At 43.3% G+C, this 19,001-nt stretch overlaps 1 protein-coding gene and 1 non-coding gene across 2 annotated transcripts in view; one reads left to right on the top strand and one right to left on the bottom strand.

Moving 5' to 3' along the window:
- Positions 1-19,001, top strand: part of COLEC12 (collectin subfamily member 12) — a 101,354-nt gene that overhangs the window by 12,442 nt on the left and 69,911 nt on the right. The gene's annotated exons all lie outside the window — the stretch shown is intronic.
- On the bottom strand, positions 9,382-9,453 carry TRNAE-CUC. The gene has a single exon. It is a non-coding gene; the product is annotated as a tRNA-Glu (tRNA).

Raw genomic sequence — 19,001 nt, 5'->3', positions numbered from 1 at the left:
CATAAGGCTTCAGAAATAACGGTGATCAGAAGCAAGCATGGTTTGTTTCATTATTTGATCATTAGCATAATGAAACTGAAGCCCACACCTGATCAAAAATGAATGTGCATGCTGTAAAAGTGGGTCAATGCCTCTTACATGTCCTCTGCCCAGCTGGGCACTGCTTCACCCCACACATGGATGTGCAGCAGGTTTATAGGTGTTCCCAAGAGTGGTTGCATGGGACCTTCTGTAGACTTGCAGAAGTTGTACCGCCAGCTGGGCCAGGACATACGCTGTGGACTCCTCTCAAAAGAAAAGTATATGGTATGGATGCATTCTGATGTCAAAAAATATTAGAATGAGCTTGGTTACTTATTTCCTTTTTCTCCTTTCCTTTTTTTTTGACGTTTGTTTACCCCAAATGGCTTTCTCATGTGAGGAAGGCAGTGCCACGCATCTGTGCGCAGCAGGTCAGCAGCTTTCAAGGCCCCTCTTTTCAAGGCTCTTGTGATCTCTTTCTCTCAGGAAAACGTTTCAGTCTCTGCAGTCAACAGCTTCACCCAGGGCAGGCTGATGCCTGTCCCTGTGACAAGGGGAAGGTGACATGGTGGCCTCTGAGCTCCCACAATGCCAGCTCTATCTTGGAGCAGCCAGAGAGGCTCATCATCCAAGCTGCTAGCTGCCTTTTCAACTGTAAGCTATCAGGATAATAGTTCACCTTATTTTTTATCTCCTGGGAAAGTGGCTGCAGCAAGAGTCACTTTCAATGACCCCACTTGGCAAGCAGATGGGAAAGGCAGGCTGAAAATAAAAAATGAAAAATAAGTCAACAATTCCTTACATCCCAAAAGGAGCAGGGGGAGGCAGCATGAGGAGATGTGGCATTTGGGAGGTGGGAATCACATTCGCATGACCTTTTCTACCCCCTGAACTACTCCACTGCACCCTGCTGTTGAGCTTTATTTTGGATAGATCAGCCAACCACAGAGCCAGCATCTGTGGCTTGGAAAGTCCTGCCATAAGGCTGCGCACAGGGTTTTTTCCTACTTTTTTTTTGTTGTTGTTGTTCTGGATTAAGCCCCGTAATAGCAAAAAAGAAAAAAACCTTGAGAAATAGGAAGAGATGTTAACTGTTTATTTCTGTCACCTCCAGATGAGTAAAAAAAATTAAGATCATTAACAACTATAGAAATAGTTTCCCTCTGTGTTGTCCTCTACCTAGCTATCCCTGGTGAGCATGCTCTTGCAGTGGACAGTGAAAGGATTTAGCAAGGAGCAGGTACTCCATTATCCTTACTATCCCAATAACAAGTGCACTGTTGTGGCATGGTGGGATTTTTGCATATTAGCTGGCTTTCATTTCTTTCTTCCTCACGGATATTGTGATGCTACAGAAGTGAGTTATTTCTCCCCTTAGAAATGCAAGAGCATTTCCAGAAATGCGTGTGCTCTTGCACTTGGTGGGGCAGTGTGGAGGGCGCAGAGAGCCAGCAGCCTGGCAGCAGTGGGAGGAGATTTCACCACAAGAGGAGCAGTCAGGATAGTTCCACCCTTAGCTGCCATATTCTTCATGAAAACGATGTCGCTGTTGTCAGGGAGGTGTCCCAAATGTCTGCAGTACAGAAGAAGGGCCTCGACCAAAGGGAGAATGGGATCATGAAGCCATAGGATTGGCACTGGTGAGAGTTGTGTAATTCAATAGTGTTCCAATTCAAGAAGTCTTCTGTCCATACTATTTTGGAGCCTGAACTTCTTCCAATACCCCCTTCCTTATCTTTCCCAGCATCATGGGGCAGCAGAGGGAGAAGCTAGGCTGACCTGGTTTCCATACGTACCTGCACCAGCATCCTGGTGTTCATGCTTTTTTGTCCCCTAAAGGGGTTATTTCCCCTTCTTCTGAAAACCTGACTCTGTGTTCCCATTTCTAACATCCCTGATGCATTTCCAGGCAGTCTCTGAGCAACCTCTGAAGTGAGTGGGACTCACGTGCCTTCAACAGTGCTGGCTGCTCCACCTGGCACTGGGGTCCTCCATGCAGGAAGGTGACCTGCACATCTTTTAAAGACTCCAAATTCAGTGGGCAGCTGAGTCAGCATTTCCAGTGAAGTACCAGGGTTTGTTCTTGGGGCCAGAATACAGCAGAGTAGTTTGAGCTCCTACCTGACCAGTAGAAAATGTTATTCCTCCTGTCACAGTTGTGTTCTGTTCCCTCTTGGCCCTGTGTCCTCACTGATAAAAGGCAGCAATATGGAGGAACCCCAAGGCAAGGACCAAGTTTTATTATACAAACGTCGATAAAAGGTCATTTTAAAGGAGTCCTGTTCTGTCTGGTTGCTGGCATTGTAGAAATTTCAGTTTTGTTCCTGTACAGCCTGCTGGTGTGGGCAGCGATGAGAACAGCAGCGGGGTTTTTGTTTCAGGAGCCACAGTGTAAGAGCAGTTGTGTTAATATATTGTGACTGGAGCAGTCCTTGAACATGCCATTGACATGAGACATGGTAGGAGGGCCATGACTCAAGTACCTTTGATTCCGTCGTTTGGAAGTGGGAGCCCATGTTTGGAGCAAAACGTGCTCTGAAGGGGAGAAGGCTGAAGCACAACTGTTTTGTGAAAAACATGGCTAGCAGTGAGTCACTACTGGCAGCTGGGAACATGTGTTGGTCAGCATTTGGCAGGCAAAGCCTTGACCAAACTGCTTTCCTAGAGTTCAGCTGAAAAGTTTATTATTAGCTGCCTTGTTGCTGGAGCCTGTAGTTTGGTTCAAGGAAGGAAGAGATCAGCAGAAGGAGGGAAGGAGAGAGGCATTCTCCAAAAATTCTCGTTTTGGGGAAGAAGCTTTTGCAAAGAGGACTGAATACATACTGTCTTGCACCACTTTGCCTTTTTCTGAATCATTCTGTCCTTCCTTCTCAGATGAGTTAATTTCCGAGAATTTATCATGCTAATTTATTTTTTAGTCAGTAGAACATTAACTGGTCATAGTAAGCCAAACATACTAAGCATAACACACTATCATATTAAAGAAAAATGACTACAGATGCAGACAAAGATCCTAGGAAAATACATACCAGCATTTTTTCTTTTTTGAGCCTGGGACAGATTGCTGCAGGGGGTCAGGGAGGATGAGGAAAGCAGTCTTTCCAGCTGACTGATGCTGTTTACTTCTTTCCAATGGATGCTACAGATGTGCAGGGACACTGCCAGAAGTGTGATGCTCAGCTGCAATGCCTCCAGACTGCTGCATTGAAAAAGTGAGGCAGCGTGTTTCTTATCCCTGCTACTTCATCATCAGTTACTACTCAGGCTGCTTTGAAGTTATCTGCTCCAGATAGCAAGCTAAGCCTCTCCACTGATTTTCCTCTACCAGATTGCCACCAATGCTAACTCTTTCATCAATCAGTCTCACTGGTTTGCACCACCCCACATACACTCCACTTTGGGAAAGAATGAATAAAAGAGCAAAACTTCCCTTTCAATATGACATGCTTTGGGGATGCTAAATCTCAGGCATGACAGCTCAGACTAGTTTCTAAATTGGTGGTAGAAGGATGAGATCTCTTTATGGCAGGGGTTGACTCTTCCCTCTGAAATTTGGGCTCTGGTCATCACCACAGGCATGGGAATTGAAGGGATTTGATGGACTCCAAGGCTGAAGATCCAATATTCCTGGCTCATGGCATTTCGAAGGAATAGAGATCGTTGTGCATTTTCTTTTAGAACTTAAAATCTGCGCTTTACTGAATAGAGTCTTTAATGTAGAATTTTCACAGTGAAATTATTAATTGCATAATTTGAAGCGACACTACAATATGGAATAGCTGAAAGCAAGGGGGATGGTCCTTGAACCTCCCAAGGAATCAGAAGATAGGATCAATACACTATAGATAAGTAGAAGACTACACAGCTTGAGTAAGATAATTACCCTTTGCCCTTGGCAAACACAGCCAGAATTGAAGGCTATAAGCCTGTCCTTGACAGAGGCACCCTTCTTGGTCATCTCCATGCTCTAGATCATGAGTCAGAATCCTCCTCAGCTTCACCTTTCCTCTTCCCTGCTGAGCTGTCGATAGGAGACGGTCTCTCATGTCCCCAGGCAGGTCCAGTGTGCACCAAGGTACTGGTCCTCCAGTCTTCCCCACACCCTTTAGATCAACAGCTGACAGGGAAGGAGGGATAAAAATTACTGGGGGGCCCCCTCAAGGAAGGTAGATACTTCTTTAGTTATCTTTAGTAGGGTATATGAGAGATGACTGGGTCAGGATGGCTCTTCTGTGCAGTTATGAAAGTCTAGCTCCTGAGCATCATTCCAAGTGTGAGAATCAAATCTAGGAGTTTCTGGACCAGGATTGGATAAATCATCCTGCCACATAGTGATGAAACCTGCTATTAAAAATCTCCTGATGAGTGGCATGGGAGCAGCTGAACTAGATCCATTCAATAACTGTTTTCTCACTATACATTGTTTATAGTATTCTACACAGGGAGAAGCTGTATATTATTTCTTCACCTTTGATAGAATACAACTAGGAGGTTTTAGGAGTGTACAATTAATAAAAGCCTTGTGAATGGTTTACAGCACAAATGAAAACATTTAAAAAATAGTGGGAGTTTTGTGCCTATAAATGTTCAAACATGACCACGGTAAGCAAAATTCATGGCTCAGAATTTTGTGATAGTTCAGGAAAAGCATTTATTCATTAACACTGAACAGAGAGAATAATTCTTGTCCTTATACAAGAATTATTGTGTGCTATACCCACACAAACCTTAAGCCCCTAACAAAACAAAGAAAAAAAATCCTAAACTTTAGGAATTTGTCAACTTTTCTTTATGGTTTGTAAATGACCAGTGAGGGATTTCAGGTGCCACAAGCCGTATCCTTCCCCAGCATTCTTGCACTTGTATGCCTGCAGCTGTAATCATGTGGTTTAATAAAAAGTCACAGGGTCACTCATACTCACAAAGTCAGAAGAAAGTTAGGCACGGTGCTTCCAGTTCACTAATCTGGCCATATTCGTCAGATGAGGATTTTGCCTGCATGTGTCCTGGGATAATGAAGTCCTCACTGAATGGCAGTCCCGTGTGGCTGTTCATTTTAGCCTAAGAAATTTCATTTGGAGTGACCCTTTTAATTGCCATGGCCAGTAAGGTAGAAGGGGGTCGAACCTACCTTCTCCTGGGATGAGTCCTGAGCAGCTGAGAGAGTCCAGCACCTTCAAGGGTTTGAGGTTTCTGCTGGGGTTTTAGTCCCAGCATCAGGGGCTGCATGCAGAGGAACCACCTGTGTAAGGTTTCTTTGTCTTTCTTCTCTTTTCCAGTATGTACTTCCAGTACTGGAGCAGTTGGCAGGGAGCTGAAGTCTCAATAAATAAATAAACAAATGCTGATGTGTGCAGTATTGCCATTGCAGAGGATTGTGCCCAGGAGCTGTCAAGGTGCCCACATGCTGCCAGTTTGTCCCTCCCATCAGTAGCTTGTCTCTTGCGATGCAATGGGCATGTGTGATAAATGGGATATCCAAACCACAAATTTGAAACCACCAGCCTTTGTAAAGATGGGAAATAGCTGGTGCACCCTGAGAAATCCATCACTGCCAGGCAGTAATAGCAAGATCCAAGAAGTTATCAGGTCTATGTGTACTGTGCTAACTTGCTCAGGAGCCAGAAGAGCCGTTCAGGTCTGTGGGTTTGAGGCTGCCCCTCTCTAATCTGTCCTGCTGTGCCTGGCTAAAGGCACTTCTCCTTCTAATCCAAACCCATAAAGAGGCCTCTTAGCAGCGCCTTGGGGACTAAAGTCATTCCAGCTGTGTGTTGTTACGTAGGCAATCTATTTTCTCTTAGTTACGGGTTTTTCCTATTTAGTACAATTAAAATTCTTGACATGCTTCTTCATATATTGCATTAGCATGCTTGCAGGAATACCTGTTTGATCAATCTCTGTCTTTTACAGGGGTGAATTGAAAGGCAGTATGGTCACCATTATGTGTGAATTTTGCTCTCTAGTTTTCATTAGAGCTATAAAATAGGTGTGTGGGCTGAACAGCACGTTGTATTTACGAATGGAATGAAAAACATTGGCTAAACTGTAAGCAACACCTGGGGATTTTGTATTTATTTCCTCGTAAACTAGTCGGACAAATAATGATGTTTGGTAACATCAGCTTGCTGCCAGAACACCTAGGCTGCATTCTGGGCTGTTCAACTTCATAACAAAATTACCTGTGAAATTAATGCCTTGGAAGGAAACTAAGCATTGTATTTTCAGCACTTGATACCATTATGTTTCCATGCAAAGGACTAACTTAGGAAAACTCTGGGATAAATGAAAACTTCAGATACGAAGCCATCATGAGAAGGAAGAAAAAAATAGTTGGAAATACCCCTTAGTGAACTCTCCATAGCACTGGCATGGGATTGTAGCACACACCAGTATTATTCCTGAGCTCCTCCGAAGCTTTGTTCCAAATATAAGTCTGCATTTGTAGCCAGCTGCTACTACACTCTGCTCTTTACTGCGTGCTGCTAACTCTGTGGTTGCAAATGCTCAGATGTGTCTAATGGATCTTTGGCTTTTCTGTACCCTCTTCATAATGATTCCCTGTCAGAAAGCCGCTGTGCTGTGCTGACTGCCAGCAACACAGGGACACTGGTGTTTTGTGAGAAAGGGGGTGCTATATTCTCTCAAGGATATGTTGTTAGATGAACCCAACAACACACGCAAATAAAACACGTACCTGTCCGGTGCTGCTTACATTGGTATCCTAGATTCCTTTCATTTCTTAGGAATTTCCTCAAAATGTTCTGGAGCTCTAAAGCCCACATTAAGTGACATGGCAGAGGTAACATTGATTTTGCAGGGCACTGAGACCTTTGCAAATGCTGCTCAGCATCCCATTGAGTGAGGCCCCTGAGTACACAGGCTGCACAAAGTGGTGCTGCTGCCATTACTTTGTCAGCAGTTTATGAACAACAAGCATACTAACAGGGAAGAGCTTAGTGCTTTAGTTAGCAGCTACCAAGGCAAATAGTTGGTAAAAGTTAGTGTGACAGACTACAGACAGACAGACAAGTTAGCATGACAGACACACACACTGCCTTGTACGATAAGCCCCCAGCTGTCAGGTTAGGAAGCCTCTCTGCCTTTGGCTATCTTGCTTAAAAGCTCCTGTAGTCGCTCCTGCTTCCTGCAGTTAAGGAAGCATTTGGATCTCTTGCTGTCCACTTCAGCAGCATCCAGGGAAGGGGAAAGATCAGATTAAATTGGTAGTACAGCATTTTGTCTGCTGAACTATCAGAAGCGTTAGAGCAAAAGTGCCGTGATGTTCTGACATGAGGTGTCATTTAATATTGCATTAAGTTCCCTGCCTGTACATGGTTGGTGCCTGGTTTCCCAGGTTCCTGTGAGAGCTGCTGCAAGGAAAGTGTGAAACTTAACCAGCTTCACCCAGACCTGAACCTGGGAACCAGGACTTAGACCCAGACTTAACCGTCTCTACTGTCCTCCACCATCTCAGTCAGCAGGCCTGAGCCCAGCCAGTGTCCCAGGAAAATGACACTGTGAATGTGGTATATCGTGTTGCTGTACTTTGGCCAATTTCTTGATTTTTTTCAGGGAGAAAATTTTCTGTCTGAAGATTGACTTCCATATGAAATCTGAATATAAGGCTAGGGTAGGAGTCATTTCACCTACTTTTAGGGAGCCTAGGCATCTCTCTCTTTAAAAACACCTGTCCTTAAAATGGCGATAGCAAAAAGAAGCTAATGCTGCATGAAGGGACTTCTATGCCAACCAATAGCATCACCATCCTGACCATGTTGAGTTACTACATACAAATCGTCAACTGTCTGTATTATGTTCTATAAAAGTGCTGGGGAAAGAATATGAAAGCCTAAAAAAGCCTGTGAGAGAGAACAGTAAAAGGAGTAGCACAAATGAACAATGGGTAAGTACTTTAGGCTGATTTGGCCTGTTGCAGACACTAATGAGGAACAGTATGTTGCTTTGCTAAGTCAAAACCAATTCAAACTCTGCTGTGCTGCAGTACAAAAGATTAACCAAAGGAAAGCTTGGATTAAAATCTTATCCAGTCTCAAGTAGCCTTCTTTATATGGGTAAACCTTAACTGAAGCAGCCAAGAGCCAAGAAATTTCTATTTGTCCTATTTCAGCCTGGGTTAGAGTGGGCTGAGATTCTGGAAAACAGAGAGAAGTTGGGAGATCATTGTGGGCGGGAAGGAGTCAGCATGGACAAGCGTTGTGCAATGTGTGTGTGGAGAGGTTTGCGTCCTTCAGATACTCTTCAACTTGGTCAGGAATGCATCTGGAAAAATCCACCCACTCATCCAGAGAGAGAGATTGATGCCTTAAATAAATAAAACATTAATGTGTTTTTGTGATTCAACTTGTGACTCTTAATGGAAGTTTTTGTAGTTTTTGGAGTGCGAGACACAGGGATCTACTTCTCTTCAGTCCAACTGAGGCTTGTAAGGAGATTTTGGGTTTAAAGTCTTGTGTAGACATTCAGGCCTAGTATAGGAGGACTTTGCATCTTTTCTGATAGCTATTTCATAATGCATAAAGATGCAGGGCAGAATTGCTTTCTTTTAGGATATATGGGTGCTAGGGTCTACTTAACAGGGCTTTGCTGTTTGGAGTGTGAGAGCTCTTGTCCTTAATTAACACTTTGCACAGTCTGAAACCAGTTTAATCCAAACAAACACTGTGAAGATTTCAGCATAGCATCTGTGCACAACTAAATTCACTTGTCCCCAGAAGTTGCTACATGTCACTGCTTGCATGCACAGATGTTTATATTGAAACTTTCTGTGCTTTGTTTCGTGTGAATACAACCAAACTGGATTTGGATCAGTGTGTTGGGCTACGTAACAGCACAACTTCAAATGTACAAAAAACAGACCTGTAAGACTAAATCGCATGTAGATTCCATCTGGAAATGTGTGCTTCAAACATGCTCCTAGGCATATTGTTTCCTAGGTCTGGAAAGCAAAAAATCTGAGAGGTGGTTCTTGTGCTTACCATATTCCAAGGCCCTACTCACAAGTCTTCTTGCTACCTCAAACAGAATAACTTCCTTGTCTTCTTAAGAAAACAGATTTCTTCTTGATTAATGATTCATTCATTCATTCATTCATTCATGGCCAGTCTTCGCGAGCGAAGATTTGGGAAAGGTCATTACCCTTCGAGCCTGCGCAGTGGATTTTTTAGGTGAGACACAGTGTGCGCTGAACTGAGCCCACCCTTTAATCCTGAGGTTCATCTGCCGGGGCCGAGCAAGCTTGGACAGTGGCAGCGAGGTCCTCAGAATGTAGGTTTGTTTAGAGTGACCTTCTCTTGGATGGATGGCCTTACAGGGCTGACGAGCTCCATCCGCCCGGAGGAGTTCCCTGACCGGGATTCGAACCCGGGCCGCGGCGGTGAGAGCGCCGCATCCTAACCACTAGACCATCAGAGGTCCTGATTAATGATATTACATTATTAATGATATTACATTATTAACTTCTTTCGCAAATTTATAAAAATGACTGTATGCATATTTCAGTATTATACAAAATTTCTTAAAGTGCCTTACAGAAAACAGCAGCGTAGCTTGGTTTTAAGGTGAGACAAACAAACAAACAAACATCATGTTCTTCTGCTCACTGCAGAGGAGCTGAAAAATCTTTCCATAATATTGACCACTCTAATACTGATGCCTCTTTAAATAGTTAGTCAAGGTTAGCTAAAGCTAGGAGAAAATTTTGGGGGCTCAAAGTAATGAGTTTGGAATCTGTGTGGGTCTGAATCAGCTGAAATACTGCAGGAGGAAGAAGAGTAGACATCTTCATTGTCCCTTGGTTCATCAAACAGAAGCAAAGTAAAGAACATTTTTCAGAGACCTATAATTCAACCCTTCTTTGCTCCATCTCTGCTGGTCTCTGATCAGACCCATTCTTTCTGCAGGGTCCAAAGCAGTGCATGAAGCCACATCTGTGGAAGATCTCTGTGCTTTGTGTGGTGTTCACAGTTCAAGTTCATCAAGGTGCAGAAAATAACATGCTTTGTGGAGATGCTGCTTTCTGGTGCCATAAGGAAACCCATGATCTGCTTTTGCTTTTTAAGAGGTAGCAGGAGCAAACGGTGGTGGCTGCTGTCCTTTTTATGCTTAGCTGGAAGTCCGTCCGTTATTCCCTCTGCCCATATGGGTTACATCTGGAGTAGTCCAGCAGAAGGTAAAAAGCTCATCTCAGCCTTAGTCTCAGTACTGAGCCCACTGAGAGGATGCAGGAGGGAAATTTGGTAGCTGCAGGAAATGTCTGCCGTTGTCAGAGGGCGATTGGCACCCAATAAACCCTGTAAACTTCCCAGCTCACCTCTTGCTTCGGGAAACCTTGACTCTGGGCCAGGAACAGATGAAGAAACAACATGAGTTTTAACCTCTTTCAGTGTGTTACCGCCGTGCGTGCTGACCTGCAGGATGGGAGGGTGCTGGCTAGGGCCCACCTTTGCAGCAATAGCCACATCTGCTCCTCTGCTGCAGCCCTGCATCCTGACTCCTGAGAAACTGGTATTCTTGGCAAGCTGCTTTGCGGAATACAGCATGGTGGAGCTGGTTTTATTCTCAGTTGTCTTGCAAGAGGTTACTGTGAGTAGTTCTGGGCTTTAATAAAAAGAAATAGAGCTGTGTTCTCCACAACAAGCCCTTTTTATTACACTTGGTTTGAATAGCAGTTGTCCTCTAGTCGTGTCTCCAGTGGAAAGAAGACCTCTTATGAAAGCCTTTCATTTACTATAGAGAATGAACTTTCCCATGCATGAAAACAGATTACCAAAACAAGCACGCAAAATAAGCAAAAGAGCTGCCAAGAATATGTATGTGTCCAGTTGGTGTTTAAGGTGACTTAGAAGACACTAAGTGGAAGTGTCTTCGTAAAAGGAAGCAGAAGAGCTGACTGTGAAATTAAAAAGCATCTTGCGTCAAAGGAGTACTTAGATCACTGTAGTCTTCTGCATTTTGAGCTTGGTGATTGTGCTGATGTGGCAGTATAATAATTTATTTTATTTTTCTCCCTTCTGGGAGGTTTTAAAAACAATATTGTAAAAAGAAAAATAAATAATGTCTAATGTCTTTTCAGTTGTTCTTCTGGGAAGACTTGTGGTGAGTTAAAAGAGAATACTCAGTGAAGCTGTGAATGGGAGACATTTCCAGGGTGGGTGTGTTTGAGGTTTGTTTGGGTTTTTATAATGCTCCTATGTCTTTTTTTTTTTTTTTGTAGTTTTCATATGCTTTTAATACAGTGGAAACTAAATTAAGAAACTCTTCCTTATTCCAACAGTTACAGGAGCTTTGCAGGGTGATGTGTTACAGGACTATCACCCCCTTAGCAGATGTGCCCCTTGGACAGTCCTGCTGGAAGGAAGCCATGGTACCACTCTAATGCTGCAGCCTTCACTCAGGCAAATTCCTAGCAAGGATTTTTTGGCAGACACTTGTCTCTCCTTTTGCTATCAGATTTATATATGAAAAGGATTTGTAGCCTCTAAGTGACCATGTTTCACCTTTTGAGACCGCTATTTCTAGAACATCAGAGTTTCCAGCAGGGACCAAGGGTAGTGCTGTCCTCATCATGATCTCATGAAAAATGTCCTCTTTTTCCCTGAACACCATCAGTTTGGAGATCAGATAGCTTGCTCCCACGCTGAGCAACACTTCACATCACAGGAAGGACTTGTTCCTAAAGCATCCTGCACAAAGTGAAAAACAGTACTTGAGGGAATCAGGGATGTGTTCATATAACTTCCTTCAAGTTATTTTAAATGAAATACAGTCCTGCAGAGTTGACCGATTTTACGAAAGACATTCACTCGCTGATGGACACATTGCATCAACTCAGCCACCAAAACTAAGCAGTTGAGAGCACAACTGTTTTTTTGGCACTGGAGTAAATAAAGCTGCATGAGGTTAGCTGGGATTGTCCTCCTGTCCTGTGCTGGAAGTGCAGTGCTGAGAGCAAAAACCAGAGAGCCAGACTGCAAGGTGATGGAGATGCTCTGCAGCTGCAGGGAGGCAAAACCACGCAGAGCTGGCAGGGAACAACAGGGAGGGGGTCATCCTAAAACTCATCCAAGGGAATCCATCGTGATACTCTGTTTACTCTGATTTGGATGATGCCAAGCAGAGTTCATATTTCAGTGCTCATTCATAAAAAGCAGTGTAAAACCCTTGGGACCTCTCCGACTGGTGACTTCTGGGGCCATTCCTGCACTGTCTTGAATTGCTTTTATTTTATGTACCAGGCTTGACTTCACCAGGGCAGAACATGCCACGCAGACACGTTTCAGGACAGAGTTAAAACCGTCCACAGTCTGAAAACCAGCAGGGTCCCCAGAGAGGGTGTTAAACCCAGGGATTGCTGATCTGTTTCCTGCCTTTGTTATGATTTCTGCCATGTAACCCAATCTCGCCCACCAACCAGCCTGAGCAAGCCTGGCTGGCTGAGTCAGCAGGGCACAGACCGCAGCTGCTTGCGTCACATCAGCACAGCGAGACTCCAAAATCCCAGCACAGGGTTTACTGATTTGCAGGTTAATCCTGCCCTGAAATCGGTGGGTGCTCACTGCCTTCACCCACAGGCATGGGAGAACAGAACACAACAGAGAGGAGATGGATGGGTGGTGAAGGGGGTGCTCATCAGTCAGCTGCAGTTGTGTGCTTGTCTAGAAGGGATATACTGGGCTATAAACTCAACTAATTGCTTTTTATATGGGTCCCAATGTGGCCCTTTAGGAAAATCCCATAGAAAATGAATATGGCTTTTAAGACTCTTGGGGGGGGACTCTTTTTTCATATTGACCTCTAAAAACTTTTAAGAGGCTTCATGTTCTTAAAGAAAAAAGAGCATTATCTGCGCACTTTCACACATTTTTAGCAGAGCACAGTCTGTGCAGCCTTGCAAATGCAAACAAATAAAAATGGGACATAGTTTAGCGAGAGCAGGGAGGGAGAGCCATGCCATGACCGGCCGCTGCTGGCACTTGGCACAGATCCACGGTGTTTCACCTCCTGCTCTTGGAGACAGCCAGGCCCTACATGTGCATCAGCTGCCTGTCTGTGAGCAGGGCTGACCTCACCCTGAACCCTATTGCTGTTCAATAGTCAAATTAAACCAGTGCCCACACTTCTTTCCCTTCCCCAGGAGTGGCAGCCCAGTGAGCAGGAGCACTGGGAGGAAAGCCTGGTGCTGCCAGAATAAATGCTGATGAGTTCTTTTGGGGCAGAGGTGGACAGCACGATCCCACTTGCTTTGTGGGTCCAGGTTCCCTGGCAGAGATGCTGTGCTGTGCCCCGGTGCCCTTGCATGCGGGTGAGGGGCACAGGGTGATGGGTGGCAAGAAAAACTCATCTTCTCACTTTGTTTTTTCCTCTTTCTTGTGAGACTGACGTGAGCTGGTGCTGACATCTGATCTGCTTTTGATCTTTCTCTAGCACAGGCTGTGTATTTTTTAAAGCATTTCACTGCCAGAGCTGACCACTACTAAGAGAGAGAAAAAGCAGTCCGCAAATATCCCCATTGAAAACTGTGGATTTGCAGATTACATTGTTTGTTTTTCAGCCAACTCATAAGATGTTGCCAGCAGATTTCCAGTAAATTGGACATTTAAGTCAAAGTGGCTTATTTGAAGTATTTGAACAGTGGCGTGGGGAAATCTTGGGTGAAAGACAGAGTTAGGAGGAGGACGATCTTCAGTTTATCTGCAGCTCTGCCTGGTGCAGATGAGATACCCACAGCAGACCATCGTTCTATTCAGTTATGGTTTGTTATGAGGGTTTGGGATTATCCAGGCTGATTTCGCAGGCCTTAAAATTCTGATCATGCATTTCAGCTGTAGTACAGTAGGTGAAAAACTGTGGGTTTTTTTCCTGGGATTTCTTGCTTCAGGCTCTTTTTGAAATTCATGGAAGCTATCTGTAACATAATTTTCTCATAATAATTTTAAATATTTTTAGAAATGTGATGAGAGTGGAGAATTTTCTGACTATCATGAGTTACATTCTCAGGTCACAGACAATTCTGTTGCAATAGGTACAGCTCTGCTGATTAAAACAGCATTGTCCCTGACAGTGTTGAAGTGTAAAATGATTTGGGTAGGTTTGTGTCATCCCACTGTTGGAAGGCAGGGAGTTAAACAATTCCTTTGCAGTCAGCTGAAAGGCGTAAGTAAGTACATTGCTTTAAGTCACAGTAAGATCCATCATTTATTTTCATTGTATTTAGCGTATTGGAGCCAGGATCTCAATGAGCAGAACTAGTTTCCTCTGCAGTTGCATGTGATATTCAGTCCATTAACACCTGTCAGAGGAGCTTGGGGTGCCTCCTGCAGAAACTAAGGCATAGAATTATGTTTAAAGAACCTAAATAACTTTGTGTGCCTGGGCATTTTAAATTTGCACCCTTGTACTCAGTTCTATATATTGTAAAAATGAAGATAATTTACATTATTATGATATTGTGTCTAGTAAGTAACACAGGGTTCTCTCTCACCACCTCCTAATAACATAGACTCATAGAATGGTTTTGGGTTGGAATGGGTTGGAAGGGACATTAAAGGTCATCTAGTTCCAACCCCTCTGCCATGGGCAGGGACACATCCCACTAGACCGGGTTGCTCAAATCTCCATTCAACCTGGCCTCGAACATTTCCAGAGATAAGGCATCCACAACTTCTCTGGGCAGCTTCTCCCAGTGTCTTACCACCCTCACTGTAAAGAATTTCTTCCTAATATCTAAGCTAAACCTACCCTCTACATGATATAAATGCATAAGCATGAGTTTGTTAAAACCTGGATAGCATCAAAAAATTATTGCATTTCACTGTGAATGTTTTGAAGTTTTGGAGTAGTAAAGTTAAACCTGTCATGTAGTTTTGCATCAGATGGATATGGAATTTATAGAAATAAATAATGCTTTGTTCAGTACTGGATCTTCTCACTGATCAGTAGTATTAAGTGAGTCTGTTTCCCTCTATGTAACTAGTAAGTTGGTATTTACTACAAGATGATTTGCGATGGACATTCTAACATTCTCATTGCTGTACTATTCATTTTTAATGATTAATAGAGATGTTGAATGTGGTCCTAGATGACTGGGTGACAAGAAGGTTAATAGTTAAACTTGATTTTATGATATTTTGTGTTCTGAAACAATATTCATCTCCTATATATTTGATCATATGTATTAGCCAGTCTGTAAGTTTCTGGTATTTTCTTATCTTTTATTGGGAAAAACCTTATAAGAAACCAGGCTGATAGCTCAGAGTTTACCACATTACAGCTCTGTTTTCCAACTACGTTTATGTGTCAAGGAACCCTGTTAGTTTTTTGTTGTTATGCCCCAACTGTCTTGCAGATATATGCCAAAGGAGAAATAGCAAGGACCAGGCTTATCTTGCTTTGTCTGTTTTGCTCAAAAAGCAATATTCACTCAGCTCCCTTGAGGCAGTCCTCTGTCCTCATCTTAATTTTAGAAAAGTGTTTCTTGGTGCTTTCATGTAACTGGCCTGCTCAGCTGTGCACATGTCCCTGCTCTGTAGATGAGCTTCTGCAATTGTGTTCACCCTCCCATCCAAGCAGTAGCACCCCTCTTGCTCCACAAGAGTAGTCTGTGAGATGGGGTTTCATTTGTAAGATTACTTGGAGTGCTGTCCAAAATACATAGAAAAAAAAAAAGGATAGCTAAGCAAAACAGGAAGGCCAAGACCTGCTTTTGACATGAAATGAGGACATGAGTATCACCAGCCTCTGTGCACCATGAAGAGACAGAGCACGTGCTTTGTACCCTGTGCTGCTTGTTGCAGGATCACCTTGGCCTGAGCTAATTGGAACAGACAGCAATTAAGAGTAATTGAGGTAGTCTTTCTAGCTCAGTGATTTCCCTGTAGCTTTTAATAAGGAGAAATCGGAAGGAAAAACAAATACTGTTGTTCACTAAGCTCTCATGAGCAGTTTCTGATTGTCTCAGGCTTCAACAACTCATTAGATGGAGAATTGGCAGCGCTTGGTTTGAGTAACACCAGTTTTCTGCATGTCTATGTGATGACATTTTTGTTTACATTCTTGAAACGTGGAATGTTAATTTTTCTGTATTTTTTTTTTGTCTTGGTATGGGGTTCTTGGGTTGTTTTGAGCCTGAGCTTGTTTTCCTCTATTATGTAAGAAGTCAAGATAACAGGAAGTGTGATGTACTTTCCTCTACTGGTACTGCAACTAAAGAAACTACAAAGACAGGATTGGCCAAATGGGATCCTTGTTGCAGGCCTTTAGTCACAATAAATCACTAGTTTTGGAAAATATAGTAATAATATGATTTTATTAGTTTGTTTGCTTTATAATATTGCCTGTGTTTAGCGTGATGAAGACAAATAAGTACCAAATAGATTGCAAAGGGGAAACATGTTTGTGATGGTGACAGCCCTGGCTGAAACAGCTGCTTCACCTGCAGCCTATGTGCCGGGCGGTCTCTGCTGGGACCACGGCTGACATACCAAACCTGTGAGCAGTGTCCAGTGCCGGCCAATGAAAATAAAAAATGTTTAGAGAAATTTTTCGCCTTTATCCCCCTGTCCCAAAATGTGGATTATTTTTTTTCTCCCAATTTGTTTTGGCCTAAATTCAGGACCCCAGAGCAAGAATTACAAATGGTTGGTGAGAGGGGGCAAAGAAGGTTCCATGTCAACTGCTCATCCTGCTGCCTACATAGCAGAGTCCCTCATGCCCACTGATCTGTGGATCCCTTGCCACACCATACCTGTGGGAATACCTCCATATTCCTGCATACCTACCAACTTGCGTGCTCAATAGGCTCTATTCATAACGTGCAACTAAAATGGTGAATCCTCTACCAATTTCTTCTCTTAAACAGCACACGTTTTTTACAATCAAGCCATTTGAGCATAACTTGGGGTCAGTGAACTGTGGTAGAGAGTACTGTAACAAATGGGGAAATTGTACTAATAAATGCATAAGCTTTCAAGAGACAGCTGCTGGTAAATTCTTTTAGTTTACGACAGTTTCTCATAGGAAATTTGCGTTTTTCACTTTCTTGACATTAGGGCTTCACAAATAAAGGCTGATGTCTTCATCAGATACCCACCAGGCTGCTGATGGATCCATATACTCTCAGTCTATCTGTAAACAAAACACACATACTTACGACATGTTCCAGAGAAAGCAAAGAGAATCAGAGGTCTTCATCTCTAATTAGCTACTACTTTGAAAAAACTTCTCTCAAAATGCAGTTTTCACATTGAAATAATAAACTGTCATGTTCTTCCTTCTTACATGCCACCTGCCTCATGCAAATGTTGATAGGCATTATTCCTGCTACCTGTGCAGTAACCCTCATTTTTGTGTACATGCTCATGACATGCTCTGATCTTGTTTTTCCAAAGCCCCATTAAAGCAGTCTTGTGGCTCTCTGTAAAACTGGGAACATCAGAGATTCTTCTTGACTGACCTGTCAAATACACAAGGAAAACTTTAACTGGACAGTAACTGATGGTTTAAAGCAAGTTTGCACCCAAAAGCTAAATCTGTAGCCATGATGGCACAGAATATCCAAGTAATGAAAACCCCACTGGATCCTCACTCTCTCAGTGCTTGGGTAAATTTTTGGATATCTAGAATTATAGAAACACGAAATCAAAGAATGGTTTGTGTTGGAAGGGACATTAAAGATCATCTAGTTCAACCCCCATGCCATGGGCACATCTTTCACTAGATCAGGTTGCTCAAAGTCCCATCCAACCTGACTTTGAACACTTCTAATAATGCTCAAATTCTTTGAGCAACCTGTGCCTGCCCTCATCATGAAAAATTTCTTCCTTTTGTCCAATTTAAATCTACCCTCTTTCAATTTAAAACTGTTTCCCTTTTTCCTGTCTCTATAGACCTTGCTAAAAAGTCTCCCTCCATCCTTCTTATAAACCCCCTTTAAGTACTAAAAGGATGTTATAAGGTGTCCCGGGAGTCTTCTGCTCTCCAGGCTGAACAACCCCATCTTTCTCAGCCTGTCTTCACAGGAGAGCTGCTCCATCCCTCTGACCATTTTTGTGGCCCTCCTCTGGTCCTGCTCCAACAGGTCCATGTCTTTTCTACGCTGTGGACACTGGATGGACATACAGAATTGGATGCAGTATTCCAGGCAGAGTTTCACAAGAGCCAAGTAGATGGGAGAATTGAACCCCCCTCCACCTGTTGGTCACGCTTCTTTGACACAGCCCAGGATGTTCATGCTGACTCATGTCCAATTTTTCATGCACCAGTATCCCCAAATCCTTCTCTGGAGAGCTGCTCTCAAATCCATTCATCCCCTAGACTGTACTGATACTGGGAATTTCCCAGACCTACATACAGGACCTTGCACTTAGCCTTGCTGAACTTCATGGCGTTCACATGGGTTGACTCCTTAGGCCTTGGATGGTCGCTCTGGATGGCATCCTTTCCCTCAAGTGAATCAATTGCACCACTCAACTTGGTGTCATCTGCAAACTGGCCAAGGGTGCACTTAATCCCGCTGTGTCATTGATGAAGATTTTAAATAGTATTGGTCCCAATAGGGACCCTTCAGGGACACCATCATTTATGGTTTCCACTTGAACAATGAGCCGTTGACTGTAATTCTTTGAACATGGCCATCCAGCCAATTCCTTATTCATCTAACAGTCATTCCATGAAACAGGTATCTCTCCAATTTAGTGGCAAGAATGTTGTGGGGGAATGTATCAAAGATCTTACAGAAGTCCAAGTAGATTATATCAGTAGCTCTTCTCTTGTCCACCAGTGCAGTCACTCCATTATAGGAAGACCACTGGATTACTGAGGTATGATTTGCCCTTAGTGAAGACATACTGGCTGTCTCTAATCACCTGCCTGTCTTCCATACGTTTCAACATAACTTCCAAAATGGTTTGTTCCATGATGATCTGTCCAATGATCTTACTAGGCATGGAGGTGAGTCTGACTGG

Source organism: Manacus vitellinus, unplaced genomic scaffold, assembly GCF_001715985.3.
Source record: "Manacus vitellinus isolate BGI_N305 unplaced genomic scaffold, ASM171598v3 scaffold_1_pilon, whole genome shotgun sequence".
Taxonomy (NCBI): domain Eukaryota; kingdom Metazoa; phylum Chordata; class Aves; order Passeriformes; family Pipridae; genus Manacus; species Manacus vitellinus.
Note: the sequence above shows the minus strand (reverse complement) of the source record. Positions and strands in the feature narration are given on the sequence as shown.